The 13,362-nt window shown below is 39.8% G+C and overlaps 1 protein-coding gene and 1 non-coding gene across 8 annotated transcripts in view; both read left to right on the plus strand.

Annotated features, from left to right (window-relative positions):
• Nucleotides 1-3,188: 3,188 nt before the first annotated feature.
• The window catches only part of N4bp2 (NEDD4 binding protein 2), a 70,988-nt gene continuing 60,814 nt past the window's right edge, over nt 3,189-13,362 (plus strand). For 5 of the 7 annotated variants that reach the window (XM_048784358.1, XM_048784361.1, XM_048784359.1 and 2 more), the window contains exons 1-3: nt 3,598-3,999; nt 8,107-8,170; nt 10,730-10,829. The gene's annotated coding sequence lies outside the window, so the exon portion shown is untranslated. Of the gene's footprint in view, nt 3,324-3,597; nt 4,000-8,100; nt 8,171-10,729; nt 10,830-13,362 lie in introns of those variants that run through there. The other 2 variants (XM_048784360.1, XM_048784362.1) reach the window with 2 other exon arrangements.
• On the plus strand, nt 11,233-11,418 carry LOC125611008. The gene has a single exon (XR_007341120.1). It is a non-coding gene; the product is annotated as a small nucleolar RNA SNORA73 family (small nucleolar RNA).

Here is a 13,362-nt window from a genome sequence, read left to right on the forward strand (position 1 = left end):
CCCCTCTTTTTTTTTTTTTTTGAGACAGGGATTGCCAAGGTTGGCTTTGAATTTGCAATCCTCCTGTGTTGGCCTCCAGAGAAGGTGGGATTGACAGGTGTGACACCTCCCTTCCCTTCAGCTTTCATTCATTCTTTTTTTTTTTTTTTAAATTATTTATTTATTTTTTAGTTTTTGTCGGACACAACATCTTTGTTTATTTGTGGTGCTGAGGATCGAACCCGGGCCGCATGCATGCCAGGCGAGTGCGCTACTGCTTGAGCCACATCCCCAGCCTCAGCTTTCTTTTTTGTGTGTGGGATTGAACCCAGGGGCTCCAAGTGTTCTACCACTGAGCAATCTCCCAAGCGCTAAAGCAATCTTAGCAAATTCACTGAAACTCACTCACTTTGGATAACAGCAATATTATATACTATTCAGCTTCCATCAGATTTGAAATTTAAAAACATAAGCATTCCAACATATGTTGGTCCTATTTTCTTTCAGTGAAGTTCTTGCAACAAATTTATCCTAAATTTAATTGGGAATGGAAACAATTTATGAACTAACATGTAAAAGAGAAAAACTTCCTGAGACAGATTTTCTTTTGATTTGCCATATATTGTGTCAAAGAGTAAATGCTTATTCATTCTTTCACTCAGCAGACATCCATGGGGCGTTTATTTTGTATGATGAGTTTGGCAGCAAGGAATACAAGGCTGAATGGGAAACAATCCTATCTTAAAGGAATTAGTGATCTAGTGAGGGAGAGTGTAAACATGTAAATAATTATAATTAACTAGAATACTCCAAGTCAAAGCCATAAGAATATAAAGGTGGCAGAGATTACTTTCAGTTGGAAGGAAATCACGTTCGACCAAACGTGGCATTAGACAAATACAAAAGGTTTATTTATAATGCCTTACCAATTTTATCTACAAAAGTTGCAGACATTTTTCAAAACATAAACTTCATTATTTAAAGGCTAGTCTTTTTATCTAAAACATTAGAACCAGCTAGGTGTGGTGGCCCATACCTGTAATCAGTCCCAGTTAACTGGGGAGGCTGATGTGGGAGGATCCCTTAATTGGAGACCAATACCTGAGCAGCAAAGTGAGATTCTTCCAAAAAAAAAAGGAAAGAGAAAAAAAAAAAAAAAGCCTGAATTAAATAATGTTACAATGGATTATAGCATAACCAATATAATCAGCTGGACTTCTACAGAGAGCAGGTTGTGAGATGGAGTAGCACCCACATAAAGATACTCAATAATTCAAAGATTTTAAAATTTCTTCTTACAAATTACAAGATACATGATCTTGAATGTGAATGAGCATAAAACAATCCATTTATTCCTTGTCAACCTAAAGCTGCCTCTCCCTTTGAAAGATGTGTTGTACTTTTCCTATTGGCTTAGAATTTGAACCAATAAGGGAGGAGGAAATCTTTATAAACATCCACAAAGGAAGGCTGGCCTTGTGAATGTTGAGTAAAGATTGCTTTGTTCTTCATTTGAGTCTGACTTTCAGAATTTTATGGTATTGACGTTTTTCTTTTTACTGGCAGAGTAAGGAAAAAAAATTATTCAGCTCGGATGTTGTCTTTGTGCCTTGAAATATTCTTTCCAATGTTAAAAACACTTCATTTCTTATTGTTCAGATTTAAAATGTGATAAATCCTTAATAGATGTTCAAAGGAAAACAAAGAATTTAAATGCAAGTTTTATTATCATGTTGAACATATTTCATATGAACGAAATTAACATTAATTTGCTAGACTTGTTTGAAGTTTATAATTACTAGGGTTCTTTCATTTCAAAAGTGGCATATATTATAGTTATTAGCCTCTATTAAGGGCTGTTGAGAGGCAAAGCTAATATTAGGTTCTCAGCAATGGCTATTATATATTGAGATTCTGGGTTATTACAATTTTTTGTTTTTGACATTTAGTAAAAGCATTAAGAAAGGTGTTTGCATAGTAATTTCTTAACACTGGAACTCAAGAGATCTCTAAAAAAAAGAAAAGAGGAAAAAAAAAAAACTCCCTTCTTCCCCCTCCCCCCTCGTGTGGGTGATTTTATCAGAAAATTTACCATCCTGAGTTCCCTGTTTACAGGTTTCTAGAAAAATCAATAGAATAGTGTTGGGGCACCAATTAGATCTAAATGAAGAAAAAAATTCACTTGCACTTTCCCCAAATTTACACTCAGTTTATAGCAAGTGTCCTAACAATATTGAAAGACCATGTCTTTTGGAAGAAAAGGAATACTTGGTTAAGAGTTTATTTCATTTCTCTATTCTGCGAAATGGGATACAAAGTAACTGCAAAGAGATGGGACCGAGGAAGGAAAAAAACAAAACACCAAGCAAAACCACAACCATCAGTATCACTAGTCAGAAAGCTAAGATGGGAATTTTTCATAACCTGGAATACTTCATATCAGAACACAGAACAAATAAACCGGGGAAGACAGAGTTCACGGGGACACATGGAGCAGGCTTGGAGGACAGGCTAATAATATAGAAATCGCAAAAGGGAAGAGAATACTCTTGCTTTTTCTTGTCATCCGAAGGAAAAAACAAAAACAAAAAAACCTCAAGCTCTGCAGGGGGCAAAGGCCGGTGCCCACAGTTCCACATGCAAATATGCCTGCACGTTTGTTTCCGCCAGCGAGTTCAGACCCACGTTGGCAGCGCGGGTAGGGAGCAGGCAGCCTCCGTCCGGTCGCCGTCTCCTTTGTCTCCGCGCTGGGCGCCGCGGCTGCGGCCCTTCTTTGCCCGGAGTGAGCAGCCCCTGCGAGCAGTGCGGGGCCGTCCCGCCCGCCCGCCGTCTCTCCCAACTTGCAGCCGGGACCCCACGCTGGCGGNCCAGGCCGGGGCTTGCTCTCCTGAGGGAGCGGGAGAGGTGGAGCGCCGGCGGGCTCGGGTCGCCCGGGCCGGCCCCACGGGGCGGGTCGACGCGCCCTGGCGGAGCCCCGGAACGAACCAGAGGTCGCGGCGGGGAGCCGGCGGGTGTGGGGGAGGCGGAGGGCGGCGATCCACCTGGGCGACGTGGCAGCCATTGCCTACTCTTAGAGACCCCTCCCCACGCGGCCGCCCACCCGCCCTCTCGCGGCTGGCTCCTGTGAGGCTGCTCTTCCCCGGTCGGACAGAGAGCGGCAGTGTCTCCCCGCTCCGCGCGCTCGTTGCGCGTCTCCCCCCCGCGGCCGCAGCTGCTCGCCAGCCCTGCGCGGCGCCGGAGAGCGCAGTGGCGGCGGCGGGAAAGGGCTGCGGACCCGCGGTGCCGCGTAGCACACTCGACGACGCGGCTCCGGCTTCGGTGCCCTCCGCCCGCTCCAGGAGCAGGTAAAGGCTTTGGGCGGGAGGTAGGCGGCGGGGCCCGGGAAGGGGCCGGGGAGGGAAAGGATCCCGGGGCGCCGAGCTGAAGCGGAGGGCCTGAGGCAGCGGCGGGTGGCGCTACGACTAAAAGCAAAGCTCCGAACAAGGGGGCCGACGCGGGCTGTCCGGCCCGCGGGCCGGGCCGCGGGACAGAAGGGAAGTGAGGCGTCGGCGAGAGGCGGGCCCTGGCACGCAGCCCGAGGCCGGGCGAAGGCGGGCGCCGCGGCTGCTTCCCGGCCTCCCAGTGCCTGGCGGGCCTCCAGGCCCCAGACACGCCCCTCTTGCCCCCCTGGTCACCCCCTCCGATTCCGCCGGGGCTTGACCTTGCACCCCTCCGCGCGCCTTCGGTGTTTCCCAGGCGGAGCCTTCTGGGAACTTGAGGCCACCTTCCCGAGCACGTAGTCCTAGCAGAGCTGTTTATTTACTCACTTTTCCAAATCCAAACACACAGCCACTCACTCCACACCTAAGGGTTTTGGATTCTGCAGGGAGACGTTCCCCTTCCCTAGTATTTGTGCGTCGTAGACCCGCGTCCACTCCCCACCCCCACCGCAACTTTGGGACCATTCTCGAGCTCTTCTCTGTTCGGGACCTGTTCGCGACCCTCTCCCAGCTCTCGGTTTGGAAATCCGACTTCGATAGAGTGAGTCATCTCACCGGGGACACTGTTTATCCTCATTCGTTTTTGGTTACAAGAGTTTTTCCCTTAAGAGAGCTAGAGGAATGAAAAATTGTAGATGTCAGATCATGGTCAGTATTGGCTTTGAAGAATCTTCCCTTCGGCAACCCTCTTAGAACTAGTATCAGATCTTTGTAGCACCGACAGGTTTGTACACATTCTCGCCATGCAGTGGTTGTAATGTCTCCATAGCACAGTTCTGACTTGAAGGCAGGATTGGCTGGCTTTTCTACTCGACATCTTTAAGCCAATCAAGAAGCGCTGCTTGCCTGGAGACTGGTTAACTCAGAAAAGGTGGGGATTGGTTGAGCTCGGAGGAGAAAATCTAGAAGATGAACCTGGCCTCTTAGAAAACAATGACTGGTTTCCACTTGCCTTTTCTTCCTCTTAAAAAACAAAAACGGTTATCTTTTGTTGTCAATATCAACCTTTTCATCCGGTTTTTATTGTTTCCTGTGTTTTCTCTAAAACCATCTCTCTTTTGTACCTCACCCCTTTAACCTCAGTTTTCCCCAGAAGAATTCTTGACACGCTTCAAGAAATGTAAACGTGTATTTTGTGTTTTGGCAAGCGTGGTTCATTTTTTTTTTTTTTTTTGCATCTTTCCTTTTTATAGGTCAGAATTAAATCAATTTTTGGTTCCTATGCCAGAGCCTTTTAAAGTGCTGTATGAGGATAGGGGCTATGCTGGAGGTGGTGGGAGAATAGGAAAGAAATGGCTGCTCTTCTGCAGGGAGGCTACAATTAAAGAAAAAATGATTAGCCTGTAGAACAACAACAACAATAATCATAACAACAACAAAACCCCAACTCTACAAATCATCATACAGTACTTGCGAGTATCAGTTAGTGCACCTGTTGATTTTAGTTGCTTTGAAGGGGAGAGAATGGGAGTACTGAACTGTATTGAAAAAAATGACTTGGGCTGGGATTGTGGCTCAGCGGTAGAGCACTTGCCTAGCATGGGCAGGACCCGCGTTCGATCCTCAGCACCACATACAAAATAAAGGCACTGCATTGTGTTCATCTACACCTAAAAAATAAATATTAAAAAAAAAAGAAAAAAATGACTTGAGTTATGGTAAAGGTATGTTTTTCTTCATTAAAGTGCATTAAAGTAGGCACGGTGTCTTATAGAAGTTAAATAAGTATAAGTGCAGGTACATTTCTTTTAAAAAATGCTAATTATTTTCCTTATAACACTTCTCTTTCAAGCCCAGCTTGGCCTGTAGGTAGATGCAATGCTTGAGACCCTGGGTAAACACCAGGTCGGGCCACACAGGGGGACCCTGTCTCAAAAACAAACAAACAAAAAAACCTTCCCTTTTTTATGATTATTCATGATTATGCATATCTTTTGATATGCAGTTTATTAGTCAATGTGAATTTTAGAAAATAACTACCTAGCTTTGCCTTCCCTTGACACTTCCCCCACCCCAGGAACTGGGTGCTTTACCACTGAGCTACATTCCTTAACCTTTTTGTTTTTTATTTTGAAACTGGGTCTTGTTAGATTGGTTACTCTGGCCTCCAACATGAAATCCTCCTGCCTCAGCTTCCTGAGTTGGTGAGATTATGTGTCCCTGTGCCACTGCACCAGGACTTCAGCTTTTTATATACAAAATAACATTAAGATTTGGGAAGAAGCTTGAGTTTGCTTTATGAAACAGTAAATATCTATAATATGCCTTTAAAAGTAATTTACATTTGGAATTAAGAGATTGAAGCCCCGTACTCTACCCTTCCCCCACATTCTGGGGATTGAACCCAAGAGGCACTTTACCATTGAGCTACACCCCCAGCCTTTTTTTTTTTTTTTTAACTTTTTTATAGTTGTAGATGGACAGTATGCCTTTATTTATTTATTTTTTATGTGGTGCTGAGGATAGAACCCAGTGCCTCACACATACTAGGCAAATGCTCTTCCACTGAGCTATAGCCCCAGCCCAACCCCCAGCCATTTTTATTTTGAGACAGAGTCTGGCTAAGTATCCATTCTCCTGCCTCAGCCTCCCAAGTGGCTGGAGTTTGTAGAGGTGTGGGCTACTTGGCCCATCTTAAATTAACTAGATTTTTATGACTACTAATCAATGGAATTACTGGATCAAAGAACCCACATTGTTAACACTTGGCTGAGAACAGGTCCTGGGTGTACCAGTTTCACTAAACCTCACTACACTAATGGTGGATCCTGTTTTTCTAAATGTATATAACATTTTTCTAAATGTTTATAACCTTTGATCATCTATTGGATCAAGCTCTTTTTTCTTAAAACTGAGCAAGTCCCCAAAATACGGTTTTTAGTGTCTTTTTTTCTTGAAAATATTTTTCTTTAATTTTGCTGTCACTTTGTAGTTAGTTTTTCCTTCCCAGGGCCTTGTGCATTCTAGACAAATGTTCTACCACTTAGTTATGTATGTTCTTCGCTCTTCTAATGTTTATTCTCTTTCTTCTTTCACATTCCAATTGATCATTGAACCCCATTGTATCTTTTTCTTTTATAATAGTCACTTGAATTTGTTCCTTTTCTTAATCTCTACTGCTACCATTCTATTTCATGGTTGGTATCTTTCACCTGGGTTGCTGCAGTGGCTCTTGACTGGTCCTCCCTGCTTCTCGTCTTGTCTTGCAATCAATTTTTTTCATCTTCACTGTAGCTAGAGTCATCTCTTTTAACACACTCTACTTAAAACCTTTTTTTTTTTTTTTTGTGGATTTTCATTGCTTTCAATGAAAGCAATGATAAAGTCTGAACTTGATTTGGCTTTCAGAACCCTCATGATTTGGCTTTTAGTTACAGTCTTCATTTTCTTGTCATGTTCTCCCTTTGCCCTCAGTATGCTAGTCCTATTCAGTTACTTGCATTTCTCCCTTAAGATACTGAGTTCATTAAATATATAGGCCTTAGTACAGAAGCTTGTCTGCCTGAATACCTACCTAGATCTCTCCTTACCTCCTCTTTTGCTTTGTTAACTCATACTTGTCTTTCAGGTTGTAGTTCTGGGCAATACCTCCATGAAAAAGTCTTCTTTGATATATATCTGGATTATTACATGAGCCTCCAGTTTATTTCCCTAGGACTCTGTTCTCCTATCACATTGTGATTGATTATTTTTACTGGTTAGGTTATAACAAAGGAGGGAGGTAAATCGAGATAGGATTTCACTAAGTTGCTTAGGCTGGCCTTGAACTTGCAATCCTCATGCCTCAGCCACCCATATCTGTGGTATTACAGATGTGTGTCACTATCCCTGGCTTCCATTCTAATTTTTTTTTTTTTCTTTTGGTACGGGGAATTGAATCCATGGGCATTTAACTGTCCGGTCCCAACCCCCCTCTTTTAAGTTTTTTTTTTTTTTTTTTTGAGAGAGAGAGAGAGAGAATTTTAATATTTATTTTTTAGTTCTCGGCGGACACAACATCTTTGTTTGTATGTGGTGCTGAGGATCGAACCCGGGCTGCACGCATGCCAGGCGAGCGCGCTACCACTTGAGCCACATCCCCAGCCCTCTTTTAAGTTTTGAGACAAAGTCTTGCTAAGTTGCTTAGGGCCTCACAAAATTGCCCTGGCTTTGAACTTGCAATCCTTCTACCTCTTCCTCTGTGTTGTTGGGATTATAGGCGTGCACTAACATGCCTGGCTTTCCATTGCAATTCTTTTTTTGTTGTTGTTGTTGTTACTGGGGACTGAACTCGGGCACGTGACCACATCCCCGGCCCTGTTTGGTATTTTATTTAGAGATAGGGTCTCACTGAGTTGCTTAGCACCTTGCTTTTGCTGAGATTGCTTTGAACTCATGATCCTCCTGCCTCAGCCTCCCAAGCCTCTGGGATTATAGGTGTGCACCACCAAGCCCAGCTCCATTGTAATTCTTTTTTTTGTGTGTGTAAGTTTTTAAAAATTTTTTTAAGATATTGATGGACCTTTATTTTTTATTCATTTATTTATATATGGTGCTGAGACTCAAACCCAGTGACTTACATGTGCTAGGCAAGTGCTCTACCACTGAGCTATAGCCCCAGCCCTCTAATTCATAATTACTCTTCTGATTATGAATTTTATCTTTGTAGGTACTTAATTTGTAGGAAGAAGATGCTCTGTTTTATGGACCTGAGTATTCCTGAGACTGAAATGGTAAATACAATATTTTAGAGAACTAAATTGGCATTTTGGTTTGTGCTAGCATACTTTAAATGTTTGTTGAGCTCATTTGTTAAATAAGACACGTATCTGTAAGATGCTTAGGCTAGTAGTCTAAACAAATAAATATAAAGGTGCTAAGGTAAAGGTATGCATAGAATACAGTAGGAGCTTAAAGTGCTTAGTCAGATTTTGGGAGAGTAGAAAACTTTCCTGAAGTAAAGTTAATTGAGACAGGAGTACAACTTTGGTTGGATGAGGAATAGGGACTTCTGGACAGAGCATTTGTGAGGCAGAGATATCATATTGGCCTACTTGATGAGGGAAGCAAATAATTAGGTGTAGGTGAAATAGAGAGTACCTGGGGAAATGGGGAAAAGCTCCCTAGGTAGGGGGCGAGTTGAATAGGGAGAATGGATGGATATGATATTTGCATTCTTATTGAGGAATACAAAGTAACAGATGGAGTAAATTTTGCATATCATTTCCAGAGCTATCAAGATCTAGTAAAGTTATTTGTTAGGGGATCCAAAGTTGGTAATTAATTGTGTAGTTGCAATGAAATAAAATTTATTTTTCATTTTTCAGGATTTCTGCTGTGATTTTCTTTTCTGTTTCTAACTCTACTTCTCTGAAGTGAACATTCTCTTTCCCTGCTAACCCACCACCTCTTTTTCTTTGTAGTTAACTCTTTACATTTACTTTTTTGTGTGCGTGCCTGAGGTACTGGGGATTAAACCAAGGGGCACTCTACCAGTGAGCTGGTGAGCTACACCCCAGCCTTTTTTATTTTCTGTTTTGAGACAAGGGTCTCACTAAATTGCTTAGGGCCTCAGTAAGCTGCTGAGGCTGGCTTTCAATTTGCAATGAGCTCCTGCCTAGGCTCCTGAGTTGCTGGGATTACAGGTGTGTGCCACCCCATCTGGCTTATTTTAACCATTTAAAAATGTGCAGTACAGTCTTGCTAACTATATGCACATTTTCACCTTATAAACTGAAACTCTGTATTCATTGAACAGCTTCTCTTTTCTCCCTCCCCCTGACTCTTGACCATCATATTCTATTTTCTGTTATCATTCTAGTAAAATTATCAATAATTCCTTCATATATACTAATCCTACCATATTCATGTTTCTCCAATTGTTCCAAAAATTGCTGCTTTTTTGTTTTGTTTTTTTAAATACCAGATTTTGATCAACTGCTACCAGTTGCATTTGGTTGTTTGAATTGTCCTTCTTACTCTCCCACCCACTCCTATACCTTCCTTTCTTCCTCTGTGTTACTGACCTGATAACTCTGTTGAGACCATATTACATTTGTGTTGCTGGATTGTTTCCTCATAATGCAATGTGACTGCTTTCTCTGTTCCCTGTAATTCTTGTAAACTGGGAGTTAGATATAAAGGTTTTCACTTATTTGTGAAACTACAAACAAGTAGATTTAGGTAAAATGTATTGGAGAAGAGTATTTCATTTAGTAATACTCTGTACGTAATAGTCTTTCTTATTAAGAGGCATGTAATATCTTGTTGTACTATTACAGTGTTATCTGGTCATCAAGGTCAGGTAGTGACATTGATTTTTCATTGTCAAGTTATATTTCTCTCTTTGCATTGAGCAGGTAATCTGTTGTATGCTAATTTGGCACCAGATTAATTCTTTCTTTTTGTCTTTTTTTTTTTTTTTTTTGGCCATGCTGGTGATTGAGCTCAGGGCTTCACACATACAGGCAAATGCTTTACAACTGAGCTGCATCCCCTGCTCATCAGGTTAATTTCTATTAGCTTTTCACCTAATAATGATTTTAACATTCATTGATGATTTTTTTTTTTTTGGAGGTTCTGTTTTCACTTATTTGTGAAACTACAAACAAGTGATTAAAAAAAAAAAAAAACCAAAAACCCTGGCATACAGATTTTGTTTTTTGTCTTGTTCTCATTGTTTTCTTTCTTTTTTTTTTTTTGTTCTCATTGTTTTCATTCTCCTCTTTAACAGATGAAAAGATAACAGGTTAGACCAGTCATAGAACTAGGGGACAGTCCAGCCCTGGGTAACTGAAGTGAGTAGGAGGAGGAGCCAGAGGAGAGGCCTAGGAGCTTGGCTGGTGGCCAGACACACTAACAGTTCTAACATAATACAATAAAACAGGGACTTCTTTATTCTCTTTTTATTGATGATTCTTGATCAGTGATTATGTGATCATCAGAATGATGGGTTACAAAATGGTGATTTGTTTTGGATTTTGTTGTTCTTTTAACGTTGCATTAGGCTAGCCTCTATAAAGGTTTCCCTCATCAACTAGGTCTACTTTATTACTTTGAAATATCATTCTTCATAAAAAGGCAGAAAAAATGCCTAATTCTTTCTTTTTATATAACTATTTTCGGAGTCTAATAGACCCTTCCATTGGTGGTGAATGAAGTCTTTCTTTTTATGGCTTTCTCTTTGGAATGTCATGTATATTTACATTATAAACATTCTATTGGATTTGATTTCATTTAAGGTTATAATTTGATATGAGTTTGCTTTTAATGTATGATATTTTATTTTATAGTAAGAAGACTTTATGTTGGATAACAGGAAGAGGTGTAGAGTTTGCAGGTATCAACTGTGGTCTTACTAAGCATGTCAATAGCATCAATGCCAGATAGACGGTAAGTATTATTAAAATTGTAGGGTATTTTACATGTAGATTTTCAAGCTTTCATTTATATAGTTGAATGATTAAAAGAACAATGTCTCATGAGAAGGAAAATAATCATGGATTTATTTTACTAGAATTCCTAAAGGAGCTAGTGGTTGTATAAAACATCTTAGAGAATCTAAATGTGGTCCCAGTTTTTCTATTCATTGAGTGTTTTAGTTTCTCTATCTCTAAAATGCCACTCTTGCTTATTGATATTTTATATATTGTTAGCCATCCATAATTATTTGTGGCTTATTTTATACATGGAACTATGCTAAGTGCTAGTTTGGAGTATATGTTATGATCTGTGTTCTCAAGGAATATAGCTAATTGGGGAGACAAACATATATGGATGAAATTGTAAGTTGATTCCAGTGTAGACATCCTGGAAGGTCACTCTCTCCAAGCCCTGTCTAAGTGGTGTAGGGGAGCATGGGGCTCTGCCACAGGATGTATAGTCTCTTTCCACAATGTCGGAGGTGAAGCTGGGCTTGCATCTTCCTATACCATCTCAGAATCCTTTGCGACTGAGGAGACAAACCATGTAGAAAACATGTTAGTGAAAAAAAAATGTCAGTAAAACTAATAATGGAAGGCTCTAAAATCATTAAGCAAGACTAGTGTTACAATAATTGGTAAAAAATTATAGAAAATATTGAAGGGTTATAGAGAAATCCATCTTCTTGCCTTTCTTCAAACGAAAACCAAATTATTCAGCAACTGGTTTTTACCTTTAGCAACATGTCTCAGAGCTCTGTCTGGTTTCTACACACCTGTTTTTTTTTACCTGCTGCATAATTTTTAAAAGGATGTTTTTGCTATAATTTTACTATACTCATTTCCATCAGTGTTTAGGATGTTTTCAATTATCAGTTATAAGAAATAGTTCTTATGACATATAAATATCTTTTAAGGTGATTGTTTACGTTTTTTTTTGTAAATATTGTCTTTGTAAGTGATATGCCTTTTGTACCTTCATGAGATTTTGGTATCTGCTTTACCCTTATCATACAGTACACTTGAAATTATCTTTTAGGTAACCTAACCCTTAGTAAAGATGGATTGTGCTGGTTTTTGGTAGCCTTTGTTTTTGAGGGAGATTTCTGATCTGTCTGGAATCATGGTGTGTTTGGATCCTATATATACTTTATAGGGGAATTTTTTTTGATGGTATTCTTGTATTTTGATGATTTTTAAAGAGCTAATTTATTATTCATATATTTGGTTGTTAGTATCAATTTTCTTAAGCCTGTTCTTCCTAAATGGCTGATAATGAGTATTAAATAGAAGTTTGTTTTTTTTTGGTATATGTGTGTGTGGTTCTGGGGATTGAACCCAAGGCCACGTGCGTCCTTGGCAAATGTTCTGTGTCTCCAGCCACCAGAACATCTTTCTTGTTATAGAAAAATATTATTTTTTACATATTATTTCACAATGACAATGGTAAGCTTATTTAAAGTTACTGGTCCTGACAATATATACATGTAACAACAGATTTATTCATAAAATTATATGGGAAATTTTTTGTGTTGATGATGAGATTTTTAGTTGGAGGTTTTTTTTTTTTAAGTGGTATTATTCGTACATCTACTTTAATGGCAGTATTGACCATTGCCATACCACTATAGAGTTTATGTTCACTCTAGTGTAGTTGGGCACCTTTTTTTTTTTTTTTTTCTTTTTGGTGATGGGGATTTAATCCAAGGGCACTTGACCACAGCCCTTTTTCTTCCTTTTTATTTTGAAATAGGGTCTTGCTAAATTGCTGAGACTGGCCTCAAATTTATGATCCTCTTGTCTTAGCCTCCAAACGTGTTAGGATATAGGCTTGCACCACTACACTCAACCCTAGTCATTTTTATATTTGAGACAGGGTCTTGCTTAGGTGCTCAGGTGCCCAGGCTGGCTTCAAACTCACAGTCTTCCTGCCTTAGCCTCTCAAACAGCTGAGATTACAGATGTACAACACTGCACCCAGCATATTTGGACAAACTTTGCAAGAACTTGTCTCAAAATTTTAAAAGGACTGGAAGTGTAGCTTGGTGATAGAGTACTTGTTTAACATATACAAGCCCCTGGGTTTAATCCCTTGTACTACAAACAAACAAAACTAGAATTGATAAGACCTCTGCTTACTGTGCTGGAATGCTATGATGATTATCAGGGAGTAAATATTTATCAGTTATTTTCTCTATCAGTTTAAAATTGAATATTAGAGGTAGAAGGGTTTGGAAAATGTGTATATGTTGTATATGTGGAATTTATGTTCATAGTATTGTTATTAATAATTATCTACTTTTAGGTTCTTTATATGAGCCATTTTCTAATATGAGTATATTTCTAAAATATATCAAACCTTACTCATTCTTATTTTACATATCCTTTTAGGATACTCAATTAAGGTCAGGTTTATATGTGAAGAAACTGTATATGCTTTTTTAAACTTTTGTCTTAATATTAGACTCTCCTGGAAAAATGATGATATGTGAGATCAGATTGTA

The sequence above is a fragment of the Marmota marmota genome, unplaced genomic scaffold, assembly GCF_001458135.2.
Source record: "Marmota marmota marmota unplaced genomic scaffold, marMar, whole genome shotgun sequence".
Taxonomy (NCBI): domain Eukaryota; kingdom Metazoa; phylum Chordata; class Mammalia; order Rodentia; family Sciuridae; genus Marmota; species Marmota marmota.